Raw genomic sequence first — 20,012 nt, 5'->3', positions numbered from 1 at the left:
CACCATAAAATTACTGAAGCAATAAAAGAAAAAACCTAGAACATTGCTACACCAAATTCTTCTCTGAGTATTATGCTATTCTTCCGTGAAATCTGCGGTACCTGCAGGGACCTGGTAGCATTCTTTAGCTGGTATGTGTAGTCCAAAAGAAGCAATCACACTTTCAGTAAAAGGTGATTTGATTTGTATGGGGCTGTGGGCTCCGATCTAGCAGGACCACCTTAACTCTCCTCAGATGCAGCCAGCACTAGCAGCTGTTCTTCACCATTTTGCACCTTCAAAAGGCATTTATGTCTATCTAAAGTAGCCATCATTTATCTCTGGGTATAGCAGGACTCCTGGTCTGGAATTGCTTTCTATGGGCATCAATGACAAGCCCAAGCCAACAGCAAACTCAGCTCAGAAGATGCAGAACCCCATTTAGGGAGCAGGGGGGCACAAATGAGGCTTCGATGGCTGTGATCCATGCATGGTGGATGTGTACAGCTGCATGCTGCTTTGCAGGATGGGAGAGGTCTCTGCTGAGGGGCAGTGTCTGGGTTCTCCCTCCTGCCCCATGTGCTGCAAGTGGGAGGGAGCCCACTGCTTCTGTGGGACTTGGGGAACCTCATGGATATGAGATATGAGCAGTGTTATGACATGAATGCTGCACTTCCAGTAAACAAAGAGTTGGAAAATGGCAGTACCAAATTAAATGGCAGTGAAGCTTTTGTTGTTTCGGTTTTATGCAGATTTTAAGGGAGAATCTGTGATGAACTGCATTGTGCATGTTCACACCCAAATAAGGACGGAAGCATGGCATATAAATAAGTTTGGCACTGGGCTGGTATCTTTTTTGAATTCTAGCTCACCAGAAGAGTTTTACAGAAATCTGATTATAATTTTACTGCACAGACGATGCTTTTGCATCTGTTCCACAGATATCCACCTTTTAAATGTTATTTAATTTGTATTGATTTTTCCTGCACTTTCATGAGCAGACATCACACATCTGAGCACACACAAAAATGATTACTTAAGTGACGATTTAAAAATAATGGATGTACATTAGCACATGAATGATTAATTCCTCTCTGTGAGTACAAGCATCCAGGCTATGGCTGAGTAAAATATTGATGGTACAAAGGAAATGAGCTGTTTCTTAATTTGGTTTTGTTCTGGTAATGTGTAACTAATGTTGTTTCCTTCTAGCAGTATGCATTTAGTGACCCTTTTAAATTTTAATACCTAGTGATAGCTAAACTAATAGCTTCATGGGATGTACAAGAGGGGATTCTGAAAAGACGCAGATATAGTTAACATGCATTAATTTGAGACTCCCTGTAACACATTTAATACAAACAGGTACTACAAAAGGACCTGGCCAAAAGTTACCACAAAAGGACAAGCTGGCATTTCGCTAGAAAGCTGAGGCTTCTTTTTGTACAAGGCATTGAAGATTTCATTGTTGTATTAGTCTCAGGGGGCTACAGCACAGGAATCCCAGTTCATCAGGGCCTGATGCTCTCATGACGCATCTGGGAGTGTGGGAGTTTGTCTGTGTTGTACAAAATGAGAGTGTGGCTGCTTTTACCACCTGATACTTGGGCATGTGTTTACACTGAAGGCAGCTCAACCTGAATACTAGGATTAACTTTGTGCTGGACTCCTACAGCCTTAGTTAGAGATACTTAGAGATACATTGTATTTTCCAGATGCTCCCATAGCTGTGGAATTGTTTCTGGAGGGTTTTTTTTGCCAGGATTAGGTGTCAAAGTGCTTTCCCATACTACTTCTGGGCCGTGCCACAGTGAGGAGAAAAGCACAACTCAGGCAGTGCTGCCCACTCCTTCACTGCAGAGCCTGGTGAGCCACACTCACCCCTCCAAAACATGAAATTAGTGCCCAGCTGAGCAGAGCAGTATGGGCTCAACGTTAAATAGAAATGTCTAAAATGCTCCGTAGGTGTAACTGGGCAGCAACACATGTAAGGACGTAGATTATGGTAGAGTGCAGCTACAGGTTTTGACATTCTCCAGTGGGAATACAACCTTGTTAGTGACATACAGACCGAGTCACTGGCAGTGCCAAGCCATTGTCCATCTGTTGGGATGGCACCTTGCCCACCAACGTGGGGACATGCCAGGTTTCAGTTGAAGTAGGTGCCTTCTAACAATGAGTTTAGAAAAGCAGCCTGTTGAAGACAGCAACTGACACTTCTTTCTTCAATAGACTATTTTTGGAGTGGGAACACTTGCTGGCAGCAAGTGCAAAGGGCCTAAATCGGCTTCTGTTAGTCAGCTGCAAAAAAATCATATTTGCTACAGTAACAGAAGTTTGGGCTAAAAAGTAAAGTGATTGCTTCCATTTGGACTTGCTGGCCTCACAAGGATCTGCTTACTGTGTTACTTATTCCCATTTTACTGTAGTGCACAGTAGTTTGCAGGTAGGAAAGGAAGAGGAGGAAGAGGAACAGTATATTGCCTTTGAGATGAGAAAGAATGCTTTTTGTTTAATTTTAAACCATGATCCTTTGATATTTTCCACTGCTGCAATGGATGTTACATGGTAATCCTGACAGGATGTTTTTACGTGTGAGGAAGAGTTTGAGTGTTGGCTCCCCAGGATGACATTTGAAGAATGTCAGTTGACAACTGAGTGAAAAGAGGGATCTTCAGGCAGTCCCAACAAAAATCATCAGGCTCTCCATCATCACATCAGGTCTTTTTCAGAGTGTTGTGAAGATCCCAGGGAAAACACAGACTTAGCTGTCAGAACTCCCAGTAGGGGTGTAGACCAGAAAGCAAGGTAACGTGTGTGCTTCTCCCTTGTGACTTTTTGGATACAGGACGCCTGGCACGTGGGCAGGGTGTAAAACCACACAGCTTTAAGAGCAGCCCAGATGGCCAGCAAACCCAGGAACACATGTACACATAATATCCTGATCCTTCTAGGAAGGATTTTCAATCTAAATTGTCAGCCTGACATCAGCCCCATGACATTAGTGATGTGCAGGAGTGATATATGATCCACCTCGCAGATAGCTATTTGTTCAGGACTGTGGTAAGGAGTAATATGGCTTAATGTGCCTCTTTTGACATGTCCTGTGCTCGTCTGAGCTTCATTTCTGGCAGTGTGATGTGATCATAGAATTACAGAAAGGCTTTGATTGGAAGGGACCTTAAAGATCACCTTGTTCCAACCCTCTTGCTGCGGGCTGCTTTCCACCCACCAGATCAGGCTGCCCAGAGCCCCATCCAACCCAGGTCTGGAACACTTGCAAGTGATGGGTGTCTGAGTTTGACCATGGCCCATCCCTATTACATGGCTGAGCACCAGGACAGTGCTTTCTCTCACCACAACCTTTACCATCTTATGCAACTCCACTCCCTTTGTCACTCCAGCAGGACAAAGCTGTCCTCCCTGGTGATGCACTCGGTCCTCAGACAGTGCAGGGGGACTTGCCAGGCACCAGTGTGCCAACAAAACCTGTGCTCTGTGCAGCTGGGTCCCATCTGACATATGGAGGGCGGTTTTGGATGGTCTGGCTACCTGGGGAGGTAGATACTTCTCCATCCTTCTCTGGTTCAGTGCTGCACTCTTGGCCTGATGCATGTATGAGGCTATAGATGACAGGGGAAAGACTAGCTAGGCATTCTCTGCCAGCATACAGAGGACATATGAGCAAAATAAACAGTCAGTCATTGAGATTCCTCTGAGCACAGGAAACTATTCAAGCAGCATCTGAAGTACTCAGATAAAATATCCATCTCTAAATCAGCTTTTGATAGGAAAGCTGAGAATAACCTGTAGTTATGTTTGGCTGCTGGACAGTAGAGACATTATTAGAAAATGATTTGTTTTCTGTAACATGGCTGCTAAAGTCCTGGCACCTCATTATGCAACTAATTAAAAAGAGTCAAAGCTATAAAAGGAGCTGGAAAACTCTGGCTAGAGCCACAAATGCCATTTCTTCCACTGCTTCCCAGATGGAGAATCACTTTTCATGCCCTCCTCTTATCCACAAAGACACAAAGAGAGGAGTTCTGTCTCTAACAGCCACAGCATCTAGGACTGCCTCACTGCAGGCAACAGAGTAGTCTCTGTGCCTTGCTGAGAACGGAGATGTCATAGCTTACTTTTCTCTTTTGAGCCATATTATATAACAGTGCTTGCATTCCTACCTGAGCCTATTTTTCAAAGTCAAGGACTGTCCAGAGGATTTCATGATGACCTGATGATCACTGGCTGCTTCTTTGTTGTATATTTTTGCTATACTAATTCTTCAAATATGAGCTGAAAATGGGAGATTTTGTAATATATGCTAGGTACCATTGTTACATTACATTGCCTTCGAGCTGAAGTGCTTTCTGCACTTTTGACCCCACACACACCTCTCTTCTCCTAGACCAAGCCTCCTCCCTGACAGCTCCTTTGCATGACTGTTTGCTGCATGACTTGTCACAGACAATGGTGTTTCCCCAGACTCTGTGGAGCTTTGCATCACTCAAGATTAGTGGGCTGACATGCACAGTCGTGCAAGCAGCTGGCAGACTGCGGTCACTGAAACAACATGGAGATGAAATGGGCATCTATCTCCTTGTGACATACGGTCACCTCAAAAGTGAAAACTCTCTCATCTTGCACCTCCCAAAGAAAAGTACTGAAATGTGCCTGAGGTTCAGTAAGGATGTAGGACATGGTGCACCATCTTAAGTGTTGATGGGGGAGAAAGTGCAGCAGTAACTTGAAATGATCAGAGCCACTTGCACTCACTTCTGCCTCTTAGCTTTCATGATGTGTTATATAGAGTATAACAAGTGCTTTATCTTGTTTGTACTCACCTTCCATAAGCAGATTTTTTTTCTTCTGCAGTAACCTGCAAAGCACAGAACAGAGGAGCAAACCCTCCTGCAGATGGCTCTGCTACAGCCACTCAGCAGAAAGGACCTCACAGCCCACAGCCAGTGCACAGGAGGGAACACCAGGGTTCACCAAAGCTAGAAGTCACTCTCCAAACAAACTGTAATGTTAGATAAGGCTCGAAGTGTTAAAAAAAAATAATAATGGTACGCACCCCAAATCCCACAAACAAATATTCGAGGTTAGTCAGCTACCAAGATGTCAGGGGGCAGACACTGAACAGAAATTCAAGTTAGCATGCCAAAGGCAGCAGCTTCTGTCATCACTGATGGTGTGTGGGCTGTAGACTTTCTGTATGTGTGACAGAGGTACAAGTAAATAGTTTGATCATCTTTTTTCAAACCTAGGGTGAGAGTCTGTGCTCCTTCTGGGTAGGAATGTGTCAGAGAAATGAGGCAAGGTTTTATTTCAGAGTTCAAACAGATACAAATTTACAAGCAGTTTGTTTATCTTTCTATCTTTAGTGATTACTGGCGTTAGCTATTTTCTAAGCAACCCCCTACATCAAACATGGAAAATGTCTGTCTGATCCTTTACAACTGTTTTACTGTCACCCAAATGAGGCAGGTTTTTGGCTCCTGAGTCAGGGTTATGCTGGACAGCTGCTTGCTGTGGCAGCCCAAGGAGCCACCTCAGGCTTGCCCAAGGGAGATTCAGGCTGTACTGGATTACATTCTTAGGGTCATATTTAAGGCCTTAATCCGTGGAGTTATATTTGGTGGGACGGCGAAGGAGCAAGGTTTGTGTGCGTCTGCGGACGTGTCTGTGTGAGTCTGTACATGCACGCATGCCTAATTGCTTGTTTTCTGCAATACTGAAACTTTCATGGCCATCATCAGCTGATACCTGTGGACTCACCTTTGTGTAGGTTGTGATTGTTGATGTATGGAGCCAAGCTGGTTCATGTTGGATTTTATGGACTCTGGCATGAGTAATGTGATACTAATCTATAGATAAACGAATCTGCTGGTATTTATAACCAGTATGCAATTGCCTCACCCACTAACTGCGAGTTTGGGGACGTGACAGTTACAGTAGATAGTACTTTACTGTAGCTCTGAGCTCTTTGAGAACCTGCAGGATTGCCTAAATTTCTAAGGGAATATTTGATTTACCTTAAAGAAAACATCGGCCTTGCCTCTGGTCATTCTTACTGACAGGGAGCAGTGTGTCATCTGAGCCAGGACATAAAACACTTAAAGCCTGAGCCCAGTCAGTTAAATAAAACAATAAAATTATAATCTGTTCCTATCCTACATTATCTGGTAATTAACACATAAATAACAGTGAAATCGTAGCATGTTTTTTTGGGCCTTTTTCTGTTCTGAAGGTCACTGGGTCTCCATAGGACAAGGGGGATTCATCACACAGAATCAATTACAGGATTAGGTAATCCTCTAAAATGGGATTGAAAAGTGATTTTGTGTAGCAGAAGTTGCTATATATAATTATATATAGATAGCATTAAGTGTCTTGTCATCTTGCGATTATGTACTGTGGGCATAGATTTGTTGCTAATATGTCTTTTCAACCGTCTGTGCCTGGAAAAGGCGGTACAGAGAAGTGTAGGTAAACAGCGCAGATGGTGAATCTGTACTGACTGAGTAGCTGTATGACAAATGAAATTTGGGAAATTAAAATTGTAGGCTGTGAGGAGGATCACCTATTAATCTTGGAAGTATGCCATTAAATCTAATTACAGTGTTTTGTTGATATTACCTTAGATGTTTGAAATGAATTCCCCATCAAATGATAGGTGATGAAATATACCTAACTGAAAAGCTAATCATTGGAAGAAAAGGGAGTTTTCTTGCTCTCAGTGATTGCTGGAGACATTGCAGGGGCTGAGGACCCAGCGGCACCCACCATGCTAAACCTGGTCCCAGCAGACACCACAGCATTGCCCTCACCTGGGCTCCTCCAATCCCAGTTCCCAGCCCAGTACAGCCCAACCCTCTCTGGGATGTTTATTAACAAGGTTATTCTTTTGCAAAGGCCAAGAATTAGTCACATTTTACCACTGCAGGAAAGTGACATGGCCAGAATTGTTGGCCTGAAAGAGTTTGCTTTTCAAAGTGATGACTGATGGAGAGCCTACAGGCAGGAAAGACCAGTTTTACAGCATGACTCTGCCCAATTTTGTTCCCTGCTCGAATCCCTTTTATTATCTTTGACATCCAGTCATCCAGATTTCACTATAAGCACATTTCAAGTAGTAAAATATGCAAGATACCGCATTATGAGTATTGTGCCTGTGGCTTGTCCTTGCTATGCAGGGTTCCTTTTGGCAGCCCCACAGCTGGAGCAGGGCAGGAGCTCCCAGCCTTCACCACCCTGCGTCCATGAGGGCAGAGCCTGCATGAGCCCTGCGGGCTGACCCATGCAGAGCTGCCAAAGCAGAAAAAAGTTATTCGTTTTCCAATTATTTTATCAATTACTGGAGTATCTCCTTTGCATCCCAATGGATATGGTGGAACTGAAGAGCCAGCGGATTGAATTTCAGTCAGACTTTTGCCTAAGTAAGAACTGAGAGCAGCTATTAGATTTATCATGCAAATACTCAGTACCGAGATAGTGCTTGGTATGCTTCACGAGGCAAACTGATGTCTGGTGATCGTGGGTATGCACAGAACTGCAGAGCGCACCCATTTCTTCCACCAGCCAGAAAGATAAATGACAAGAGCGGAAGCACATGCAGATGTTGATGTAGTGCAAAGCCAGGATAAAGTTGCCAAGTTGAGGTGCACAGCCCATTGGTGCTAGCAGAACATCATCGCTACGCCTCCAAGCTGACAGGCGTTCCACCTGAGGCTTCTACACATCCCCCTAAATGAGGAGGCAGGCTAGAAAGATAGAAAACAGAGAGAACAATGATATAAAAATTGAGGTTTTGACAGTCAGAAATACTTTAAAAACAACTCTCAACACAGTGCGCAAAAAGATGCTGAAAGAAAGTGATAAAATGGTTCTGTGTCTACCTATATTTTACCAAATGCTAATCGCTTAAAAGCACCTCCTGTAATTTACTGAGAGCTGGCAAGGGTGGAAGAGGAGGTTTCACGTCATTTGGAAAATATGAGAAAATTATTTTCTTTTCTTTAAGCATTGTAAAGAAATATGCTTGTGTGCTACCTGAATGGGATACTATTTACGGAGACAAAATTATGACATCTTTTGTTACACTTACCACCTTCATACAGCACTTGACTTATAACCAATTATTTGCCTGTATCAACACAGCGCAGGCCCATTACATTGGCAGTTTGCTATTTTTAGCCAATTGGTGTAAATCATGAGCGACAACTGTTCTGAAATGTCTCACTTCTGACTTGTGTTGATACTGCTGCAAGCTCAGGACGTGAGCAAGGAAAATGGCTGGCTCCGTTTTTACCTTTATTTCCCATGCAACAAGGGCTAGGGGGACTGAACGGAGGGGACTGAATGTTGTTCAGGCAGATAAAAGATCCATCTTCTTGGAATCTAAACCATGGGAGATGGAGGTGAATAAGTGGCCATAAACAGGGCAATAGCTAAAGTAAATGTTTGTGTAGATGACTGTTAAAGCAGTAGGCATCCATCTAATGGAGGCAGGCATTACTTTCGTGTCATTCTGCATTGTGCAACTTAATAGTGCAAGACCGTAACAAGCTACCAGCTTCAGCTGGTGTGGCTTCAGCCTCCTTCTGGTGATACGCTGTGAAACATTACAGCTTGAGCTTCATATTTTCCATATTTGTATTCTAAAGTATCCCAAGGATTCTTTACCAAGCAGCAGAGACAAAAAGCCAGCTTCTTTGGAAATCGTTCCAAATTTATTCACACACTATACAGGCTTGCCCTGCGTGTGCAATGGCTCCCCTGACAGTGAGAAGGCACTGAGGCTCCAGAGCTGTATGAGCATAACGTTTTTGGATGGTTCATAGAAACCAACATTATCAGGCAGACCAATATTTACCCCTGCAATGGGAGCATTACTCATTGAATAGCATCTTAAACTGTCCAACTAATTTTATACACTCACAATAAATAAATTCTGCTCTCTTTTATTATCAAAATTAATTACAGACAAGGTAAGTCGTAACAGCCTCACTTTCAGCTTAGATTTAAGGACATTGAATATAAAAACTGTGCATATCTGATTCATCAGAAATGAAGTGCCTAACCCACAGTAAATTACCCTGTCTGCTGCCATGCGGGGGCAGATGTCTATACACAATGTTGCAATGTGGTGCCTTTTGGAGGGACGAAACAGGAGGGAGGAAGAAAACAGTTAGCTAAAATATAATGACTCTTAGGATATAGCATCATCACATCCTGACACTACTGTGATGTGGCCATTCTTCTGGAACTGACATTTGCTGTTTTTATTGGAAATGACATAACTTAAATGAATAGGTCCTCAAAATATATGTTTCAATTTCATTGAAATTGAGGAGCCATCGCTCCCGCAGTAGTTGTGTTGAGTCACCCACTGAGCCCTGGCAGAGGCCAAGGGAACCCGGCTGTGCCATCCTGCGTGGTTGGCCCTAGGGATGTGCCATGTGAGCAGAGTTCCCCAAGCTGCTGCCCCAGCCCATGCAGTGTGCCCCATCCCACCACACCACTGCCTGGTGATGGGGGATGCTATCAATCAGCTGTGCTTCCTCAGCTCAGCTCAGCCTTGGCTATGAACCCAATGGAGGAATTCAAGTGGAATGAAATGTCTGCTTTAAGCACACGTTAGTTTTATATTATCTGTGTTTTAATGAAGCAAAATCTCAATTTGTTGTTCTAACAGATGGTGGTTCTTCTATCTATATGTAAATTTTGAATATTCTGCTTACATTTTCAGATTTGTGAACATGAGTGTTGCTTAAGTCTGTAAAACACTTAGAGGGTGAAAAATCCCTTAGATTATAGGAATAATCCGTAAGATACACTTCTGAGATGGGGTCGGGAAGCGCCGTCCTTACAGTTCAGTACCCAGGGACAGTCTGGCCGGAGCCGGGCGGCTCTCAGGCACTGCTGGCCCCGCTCTGGGCTCAGTCCTTCTGGAGGTGACTGTGCTGTTAGATTCCGCTGATGTGCTTCTTTTACAAATCAATCATTGTAGGGGTAATTAACATTTAAAAGCCAGGTTTCTTTTAATTCCATTAATATATTTGTGACAAGAAATGTGTTGGCAGAATCCAAAGGTTAAGAGTTACAATGAAGAACAAGTTTTAGAATAAATGAAAGTTAAGGCCTAAAAGGGGCTGACAGTACCCCATTAATCTGCACACTATTGACACAATAGTGCTCTGTTGTGTCAGTGAGGGTTTAAGAAGCTTTGCGGCACATGTAACTGATGGTTTATCATATCAATAGGAGCCTGCGTGTATTGGTGCTTAAAAACCTGTGGCTGTATAATTCCCTGCCGGCACCCGCTGTAAGTGCCACATACTTTAAATCCCCACAGAAAGTGGCTCGAGCCGTACTGCAAGTTTTGAAACTGGAATAAACCACCATCTTTAAAATTCCAGCGTAGATCTGCCTACGCTCGACTATCCCAAAGCTCCGTACTTCAAATCAAAAGCCTTCACCACACAGCGGTGTGATCCGATGCTCTGCATCGCATTCATCACACCTCGGTGTCTGGGACGGGCAATGAGAGAGAGATCACGCAGGTTGGGACGGCAGCCCCGATCCCAGTCTGGGGTGACTGCCCGTGGACAGGCACCGAGCAGCTCTGGGAGCCAAGCGCTTCTTTTAGGGGTGGTCACATTTGTGCTCTGAGCCTTTTTGTCTTCACGTTGCAATCCATTTCACAACGCAGTGAATAGCCTCTATCGTAGCATTTTCCTGTGCTGTATAAATGTCCGTGCTCTTAGACGAGGGCTGTGTCTGAGGAGAAAATCAGGTCCTTGCACCTTTAACCAAGCAGCAGCACTTGGGGTGCAACATAGCAGCGCTGTGTTTGCTGTGAGGAAGCCCATAATGATCTCGCCTTTAGCCTGTCACCACTAGGAAACATCAGAGAGAGACAGCCAAGGGACGGACTTGCCAAAAACGTCCTATTCCCATGGCTGAGAGATTTTGTTGGCACCATCTCTAAAGAGAATTTACTATGGGCCGCATCCTGGCGCCCTCGCACAGAGGAGTCGGTTCCCGAGAGGCAGCGCTCCCCCTGCAAGGAGCACAGAGCCCGCAGGGGCCGCTCGCTGCCACCCGGTGCCACGCAACCCACCGCCCACAGGGCACAGGGCAGGGGCTCGGGCTCCCACAGGCTGGGAGCGACCGACAAGCGATGGTTTCTGTTACTTAAATATATTTCGTTGCCCTTTAAGCCTTAATTAATTAGCGTTTCACGTGAAAAAAACATCACCAACAATAACATAACCCTAATGAATGTGATGTGTGACAGCTGTTCCCCGGACTTCACGTCTGGGATCCAGCCCTTTGTTTCTGGAATAGACGTGGGCATTTCGGACGGGCACTTAAGGATGTCATTTCAAGGACGTTCCCCCCCACCACCCTCGAAGTACTCATCTGCAAAATTGACTCTCATTAGGCTGCAAAATTGCACTGCGAGCGATGGCTTTGGAAGTACGAAAGCACCGTCTGTGTCGAGGCGCAGAGCTGGCCACGCTCCGGCCGCACCTCCGCCGCCCGTTCCCCTCGGGCCACCCGAGCCGCGGGGCCGGACCGACGGAGCGCGCACATCACGCGGAGCTCCGCGGGGCCGCCCGTAGGCAGCGGTGTGAGCGGGGCGCGTCCGGCGCTGCCCGAGGCGGGGGCGGGCGGAGGCGGGAGCCGGGGCGGCGCCGGGGCCGGTACCGGGGTAGGGCCGCCCCCACCCCCCGTACGGCGCTGCTCTGCGCGGGGCTCGGCCGGGGGCCGCCGGGCCGCTCCCCGGAGCGGTGAGGGCTGCTCGGGACGGGGCGGTGGGGAGAGGGCGGCGGGGCGCGGGCTTTGCGCGGAGGCGGAGCGAGGCTGGGCGCGGCGAGGGGCGGGTGAAAACAAACACATTAAAGGGAGGAGAAAAGGGAAAAAAAAGAGAGAGAAACAGGGGGAAAAAAAAATAATAAGGCAGGAGGGGGGCGGGAAGGGGTGGGCTCTGTGCGGCGCGCCGCCCCCGCGCTGGCTGGGCAGCGAGCGGAGCGCCGGGATGGGGCGGCCGGCGGGGGGCAGCGGGCGCAGGAGGCAGCCCCGCCGGCGGGCGGCGGCCCCGGGCAGCGACAGCGGCAGGTAGAGGCACCGCGACGGGCACGGGGCGGGGGGACGGAGCGACGGCGCGGGTCCGTCCCCGGCAGATCGCAGCGGGAGCTCGGGGCGGCTCAGCGGCGGGGACTCGGTGGGGAGCGGTGATTTACGGGCTCCCGGCGGCTGTCGGGCACTGGGAGGCAGAGGGAGCTGCGCTCCGCTTTCCGATCTGTTACGGAGGGACGCAAACCCGAGAGTCGGCTCTGAATTGTACCCGCTCGTGGCTGGGCGGCCGCGCTCCGTCCTCGGCTCCTGCGGAAGCGGCGCTCAGGTGCGGAGCGGGGAAACTTTGTGCGGGAGCGGGCAGCGGCCGGGCGGCGGCGTGCGGGCTCCGGGGGAACGCCTGCTTTGTTGTTTGTAAGCGCTGGACGGATATTAAAGGTCACGCCGATATTTCCAGGTGGATATTCTCCCTGCGCTTTAAAGGTTTCGCTGCTTGTTTTCTTCCTGGTTGCTTTTTTATGTTTCTTTTCGGATGATTTCCATTGCGTTTTGTCTCGCAAGCTGGAAAACGCAATTAAGTGTGCTTTAGGCTGACATGTTGAAAATCCTGTCGTTCCGGCGGGTATCCCACTTGTTAGCATGAATACAGAGCCGTGCTGGTCTGCAATTAGTGGCTTTTCCCGTCGTGGAGTTGTTTCTCACTTCAGGTCCGGGTGATGTCTGTGGCACAGCGTTTCCCTGCGAGGAGCTGAGCAGAGCCATTTGTATTTAGATGCGTGCGTGGCTCGGAATACATTGGCTGTTGAGCGTAGCAGCAGCTCTGATGGTTCATCATGCTCACATATGTGGTGCTTGCTGTACAGATGGTATTGTGGCTTCTCCGTGTACACACGCACACATTTCACACGTAATGTGCAGGAATTACAGCAAACTTCCTCTGGAACGCTGCTCAGGGCTCTGTAAATGGGTGGCATTCTTCCCGTGGTTATTTCCTTTGAGGAAAACGCGCCTCTTTCTGGGGGTACCTTTGTGCCCGGAGCTGGTTGTGTTTCTCTCCCAACTTAAATTCACTTAAATATATTTGAGGGAACAGCTTCCCGCTGTCTCTTAGTGCTGCTGAACGGCTCTCACATACAGATACTTTCACAGAGGACGTTCCGAGGTTCTTTCCTTCCAAGTCCAACAGGAAGTTCATTGTAAATCCCTGCGATCACTTTTGTGGCAGAAGAGAATAGACTTTCACCCCCCCCCCCCAGCTTAATTCACAGCATAAAATTCTCTGCACCTCTAAAGTCTGCTTAAGTCACTATTCAGTAAATTAAGCCGTATGTAATCACATTTAATGTAGTAAGTGATGGGCACGTTGTGTTGTGTTGGCAGATGCTGTACAAACATTTACTCTGGCTTAGATAAATACAAATTGCCAGTGGAGTGCTCTGACTCTTTTTCTGCATAACCGTGAACTTTAACATTTTTTATATTAAGCAACATAAAGCTCAGTTGTTTGGAAAACAGGAAGAGAAAGTTTGCAGTTGGAATTTATTACTATTCTGAATTATGCGGCTCGGTCTCCAAAAGGACAGCCAAGAAGCATAATCCAGAGGTCTGAACTGCTTTGCTTAACAAGCTTCTTGCTTCCATCTGCATCTTTGGTTCCAGCGAGCAGACACCCTCCTCCCTGCATCCTGTGCTCTGTTGGTACCTGCTCTCATTTATGGTTGAGATGGAACAAAGATAACATCATCTAACAGTGCTTTGTGTGATGCAGGAGTGTGTGCCAGGAATACAGCCGTGGTCCCATCACAACCAGCTGTGTGCCTGCAGCTCCGTCTCGCGCCCTTTTGCTGGACCACCTGAAGGGCTCCGCTGCTGCAGTCAGTGCTCAGCCCTGGGAGCTGCTGGGACTTGGATGGAGAATTGTGAGGAGCACACGGTTAGATAGGATGCTTAATTACACATGCAATTAATTCTGACTAAATGGGTCTTCGATCCGATCAGTCCCATCGTGGGAGATACGTGGAAGTAAAGAGAAGAAGTCATAGAAGCTCCCTTCAGAGCATGTGTTAGGCGTTTGTAATAACTCATCTGACTGTCACACACTGACTGCAGCTCTTGGTTATTATGGTTATCTTTTTATTGTCTTAGAAACATTATAGCACTTAGCACAGGATTCAGCATTCCTTGAAGTGGAGTGAAGCTAATTTAGCTGCACGGAGCTTCCATACAAACGTTGAAATGCTCTGGTTGTGCTTCCTTCTGAAAAGCAGAAATGTGAAGTCAAGTGGAGATCCTGGGTGTGGAGGTGGCCAGTTCTCATCAGGTGTCATGCGAGTGATGTGACAGGGACCCCTCTGGTTGTGGTCTGCCTTTGTAAGACAAAGGAAACGGCTAAATGAGCAGCTTCTGTGCTTATACAAGCTTATGTTGGGCTTAATTATGTTGCACTCTGGTATTTTTCAGAGAATGCTCTGTGTGTTTGCATTGCTTACTGAATAGAGATGGTGGTTGATTACATATTTGTATGTTAAACCTACCAATATTTCCAGTTAAGAAAAATCAGATGTCTTTCCATTGGAAAAGGTAGTAATCTGCTCCATAAGTAATTAAGAAAAGATGGAAGGTATATTATTTGCATTGGTTAGTGTAAGTTATTTTCAGTCTTAGCAGCTCTGTGTGTAATTAAAACAGTTCAAATGTTGCTTTCGTCAAAACTGCTGCTAGAACAGATGATGCCTTTTCTTATGCATCAGATAAGCTACTGCAGTTACCACTGAAATTCGTCTGAGCCATTTTATTAAGTTGTTACTCGCTCTGTGAATAGCTGCCAGCCTTGAGTTCAAAAGAAAGTAGGTTCTGATTTGTTCCCATGTCACATGGAGATGTGCAGCAAAAAATCGTACTATTGCCCTTCCGATGCCGTTTCCAGGAGCTCTGTGTGCCATACCCACTTTCCCTGGCAGTGGTGTGATAGTAATTACAGTGGGCTCACTGTAATTCCTCCAAACAGGAAAGCTGTCGAGTGGTCCCACTTCCAAAGTCAAATGTTGGTGGAACCACAGAGCTCAGAGCTGCAGCTCACATACATAGATAACATATGAATTGTGCTGATTTCCCAAACTCTTCTGTGCCTTTCGGCCTTTGTTAAGTAACCCAGATTAGCATTTTAACAACCCTGAAGTGAACTCCTGCCATTCTCCCCGCTTGGACAGTGCGTGCAGGCCATCCATCACCCTGTCCTTGGCCACAACAGCCTACTGCCTCCACAGCCATTTGGAGCTGCACAGAAACCACCCAACTGTGAACAGCACAGCTGGCCACAGCAATTTTTCCTTCCACGCCACTGGCAGCATTGTCTGGCTATGGTAACTAAAGCTAACACCCAGAACAGGGAGCTGTTTTGTGCTGGCACCCAGACTCCATGGGCACAACTGGACAGCCCGCAAGATGGTTGATTGCTGGGGTGGTGAGAGGAGGTGGCCATGGGGCTCCTTCTCACCTGAGCCCAGCATGCAGGATGCAACCTGTTGTGAGAGGGGATGGTGCTCACCCTGAGGGAGCCTGCTGGCTGCACCAGCTCCTTCAGCATGAAGGCTGGGCTGCCAGCTGTGGAAACACAACCTGTGGCTTCAACTTAGCCACGCAAACAGGCAGAGAGCACGGAGGATTTCAGCTGTGTGTTTCACACATTCTTGGAGAAGCCTTTTTAGTTCCACAACGGAAACCATGTGATTTCACAGGATCCGTGCCCAGACTCTTAAGACTTGCTACAGATGAGTTCCTTGGGTTGTTTTGCAGATGTACAAATGCAATAGGGAAGAAGTTGTGGGATTTATTGCTTAATGGTGACCTGAGCTCTAAGTGGCAGGTAACTTTTCCTCGTGGTCCTGTGTTAATCTCTCTTGTGGTGATTTTTGCATAATTTAAGCAAATTGGCTTTGCCTGACTGCCTGCCCTGTGAGCCACAGCTTGCTTGCTAGGAGGGAGCCTTGCTTCAAGAGCAAAGGAGGTCAGGAGGTGTTGCCAGGCAGGAGGGGCTGGTGGACATGGGCTGGAAGAGGAGGAGCTCAAGCAAGCAAGTGACATTTGTTCTGTCCAGAATGGTTACAAACCTTGTAAATGAAATCAGTCCCTCGACAGCTTTGATTTATATTCTCACGCAGCAGATTGGCCTTGGTCTGCCTGACCTTGGTAACATTACAGAGGTTGCATTTGCACACAGATACTCCTCTTGCAGACAGGTTTGTTGTTGCTGTTATTTTTGTTAGCCATTGTGTCCAAGAGCCAAATCCCAGCCTGGGTTTCCAATTGGACAGGCCTCAGAGAGACACAGAATGAGAAGGAGGGACCCTGTTACCCACCAGGGATGGCTGCAGGGATGAGTAGCAGATGGGTGCTGTCAGGCAAGGCTGTAGGTTGACCTGTATACCCAGCAGCCAGGATGGTGTTGGTGTGGGGCGCAAATGCTGGCAGGTGTCAGAGGCAAGGAGGACTTCGATGAGGGTTTGTGCTGCAAGTGAGGATTAATTGGCTGGTGTGAACCGGTGGGCTCCACAAGTGTGTGGGGGCAGCAGGGAAGCAAACAGAGCTGCTTGTCTGTGAAGGGAACAAGCAAGCCGTGGAGACCAGCAGCACAGCACTTGCTGTCAGTACTGGGAGCAAACCCTCGGCAGAGATGAGAGGTGATCAGCTGGTCACTCAGCTCAGCTATTACTGGGATAATAGGCTTTTCTTAACATGAGCCGCATAGTTCATCACGCTCGTGCCAAATGGTCCCGACAGCTGGGCCTCAGCTCTCTGAGCAGCAGCGAAGTGCCAGCCCACGCCACCTGCTGGGGGGTGGCAGGTAGGGGTGTAGGACCTTCCCCCAGCCTTGCCGTGCTTCAGAACACGAGGCTTTTCCCTGAAGTCCCACTGCTGTGCTTCCCAGGCACTTCAGTGAGCACCGGTGGGGGACGAGGATAGTGGTGGCTCCTTGCAGCACTGACAGAAGGTGTTGCTGCTATTTCTGTATATGTCTATCATGACAGATGTGCTTTGAGGTCAGAAGAACATTGTCTGCTGGTATTTCCAGCCCCTGTTTATGTATCCCTTTCTTTGGGCACCCCTTCCCATGCTGTGTGTGAACAGTTGTGCATCCATCGGACCACTCAACAACCCTGGTTTGGGAGGCTGCGGAGAAAATTACACGTGTATTTAGCTTGCAGGAGCCTCAGTGTATACTTAAGTCTCCAGCTTTAAAATTTTAGATAGTGTTAGAATGAAGTCTACTGTCAGTAAGGGGCTGTGGCTCTGCCTGTTAGTGAAATGGTGGGTAAAAGCAAGAAAGAGTCATGAATGCTCAGCACATTCCCCGCACAGTGCAGTGCCCAGGTGTTAAGTACCAGGGTACCCAGTGCCTGGTGGCTCGGGGCCGTGTCCTACAGAAGCGACTCAGAGCTACCAGGCAGAAGCAGGAGAGGGGCCATTTACTTTCAAACAGTTGGCCAAGAGCCAGCGTTGGCACCCCTTGCAAATATAGCTATATTTGGTGTATTGCCGCCCAGAGACAAGTGCTGAAGGGAAGGGTAAGGATAAGAGGAAAAGCAGTGGTGTGAAAGCTGTCAACAGCGTGCGAACAACGTCCCCAGGTGTCTCATGAAAGGAGTAATAAGGGGTAAAAAATCATCTTGTGGAGTTGAATGGGTTCTTTCAATTTACAAAGTTCTGCTCTCCACGGCAGTTTCTTAAACCCAGCACGTGTTTATCAAAGATTAACACTGAGAAGCCGGTAATTTGTTTTTGCTCAGCGAATCATGTTTCCTCATGAAGTGAGTGCTATGTGGATATTTTTAGCAATGTATAGATGGTTTTGGTTTTTTCCTTAATGATAACCTCAAACTAAAATTCAGATCCCATGTTTTGGGGATTAATCTGCTTCCCTGCAAGGGTATAGATAGATGTTATTATTATTTTTGTTCTTTGTAGCACGGTGCAGGTTTTACTTTGAGAGTCGATTATGGTTTTTCCTCCTGCTAAAGCATCAGGTTTTCATCCTTGCCAGATATGTAACAAGCACCGTTCATGATTGAACAGTGGTCTTACTTGGCAAACTATGCCAACACAAACCTCAGTGTACTTAGTGCAGCTGGAGAGAAAAACAGAACTGCAGATATGTACTGTGTGTGGTTCAGATATGATCCTTTAGTCACATTCTTGCACTGGCCCAGTGCTACCAGGGATAACACTAAGGTTTTGGGAAACATTGTAGCTGTCTTGGGGTCCTGGGAAGCCAGAATGGAAGGGGAGAGGGGGAAAGCTGTAATCCAGAGCTCTAAAGCCTCAGGTCCTTCCTGATCTGCCACAGATTTCCTTATGACCTTGATTCAAGCTTCGTGAACAGTACACTAATAATTTAATGTTTTTAACTTCTAAAGCACTGATTTGTGGCTTACAAACCCAAGCATTGGAAGTAGTGTGGCAAAAATATGACAATGCATGTTGCTATGGGGTGATACAGCTCAGGCAGAAGATGGGGACAGAGGGCTGGTGCCAGCACCATGTTCTGTGCCAGGGCTGGTGTGGGCTGGCACCTTCCCATGGGAAACAGGCATTTCTGAAGGGCTGAGATTTACCTGGAGTGGTGTGATATGGCACAGGGATGTGTCACAGTGTGGGGCCCAAAGCAGGCAGCCTCCAACCTCAAACTGTCAGAGAGGAGCCAGGGAGCAGCAATGGGGCAATAAGTTACCTGACTGCTTTTATATCCATTTAATAACTTCTACTGAATGTAAGGTGAGGAGTCAAGCTGGCTCGAACCCTGCAGTTATACCTCTGACTTTAAAGTAAATAAAAGCAAACCAAGCCCTCCCCAGTGCCCTGCTGTGATGCCCCCGGTGCTCTCGAGCATCAGTGCACAGACCTCTCTCCAGGAGCCCCTTGTGCTGCCCTAGGCTTGCAGCAGCACCCCTGTAGCCCCTCTCCCCCACCAGTTCCCATGTCTGTGCATACACTTACAGATGCTCACTCACAGACTACAAAAGCAGCAAATATAATAATGTGATCCAACTGTTCGGTGCTAGGCTAGAAAGAAGTGTTTTTCTGCCATTATGTGAAAATTTAGCGTGACTGGAACAGAGTCTGCATTTGATTAGGCAATTTAAGAAATGTAAGAGACTTCATACTGTAGGGCAGTGCTGCAAAACAATTGCTCAGAACATGTTCTAAAATTGGTTTGCCTTCACCAGATTTCCATGTGTTTCTGCACGGCATCTCAAATGAAAATATGAAGAGTCACGTGGCAAGGGGCTGCATTTTGATATTGTAGTAAATAAAAGCAGCAGTTTAAACAATTATTCTAAATGCTGAATTGCTTTTGAGGGGAGAAAACACAAAACTCTCCCTTTATTTGTTTTCCAGCCTGGGAAGGACGTTTCATAACACATCCTTTGACTGATGTTAGTTAATCTTTAATGCTTAACAAGATAATAGTACTCGTAACTTTGAGCTCAGGCTTCCTCTGGTTTTCCATGCCTGCATTTGTACACGTAATTGATTGTGGCCAGGAAAGTGGCAAAGCACATGCTCTGCATGTACAAAGAAGGAATGGGGTGGCCAGCTACCAGACTTGTCCATGCAGAAAAACCAAGACTGGCTAAAACCCCCCTGTTCACTGGTCTCCGGAGGCATTATTTCTGTGGGCAGGGCTAGCTGGCTGCTCCAGCATACTGATAATACCAGCGTGGTGCTTAGGATGCCCTGATGTGTTTCTTGCCAGCTGATAGTCTTGCTCTCCCCTCCCATTTTCCAGCAGCCATTTACTATCTCTTTGAAGTGAGCTGCGTCACTTTGCCGAGCAGCTTGAGCCAACAACCCCATGCCCAGCGAGGTGTAACTCTGCTGTACTCCACATGGGGAGTGCTGATGGGAAGAGGAGATGCTTTCTGGAGTGAGGTTGATGCCAGCATTGT

At 47.0% G+C, this 20,012-nt stretch overlaps 1 protein-coding gene across 23 annotated transcripts in view; it reads left to right on the top strand.

Moving 5' to 3' along the window:
* Positions 1–20,012, top strand: part of SEMA6D (semaphorin 6D) — a 488,676-nt gene that overhangs the window by 445,855 nt on the left and 22,809 nt on the right. For 8 of the 23 annotated variants that reach the window (XM_085515510.1, XM_085515501.1, XM_085515505.1 and 5 more), the window contains exon 1: positions 11,973–12,108. The exons of 11 other annotated variants lie outside the window; for them this stretch is intronic. The gene's annotated coding sequence lies outside the window, so the exon portion shown is untranslated. Of the gene's footprint in view, positions 1–11,659; positions 11,781–11,972; positions 12,109–12,152; positions 12,395–20,012 lie in introns of those variants that run through there. 4 more of the 23 variants (XM_085515498.1, XM_085515493.1, XM_085515509.1 and 1 more) reach the window with 3 other exon arrangements.

The sequence above is a fragment of the Coturnix japonica genome, chromosome 14, assembly GCF_054131305.1.
Source record: "Coturnix japonica strain WE chromosome 14, WE-NBRP24, whole genome shotgun sequence".
NCBI lineage: Eukaryota > Metazoa > Chordata > Aves > Galliformes > Phasianidae > Coturnix > Coturnix japonica.
The sequence above is the reverse complement of the archived record's forward strand: the minus strand, read 5'-3'. Positions and strand labels throughout refer to the sequence as shown.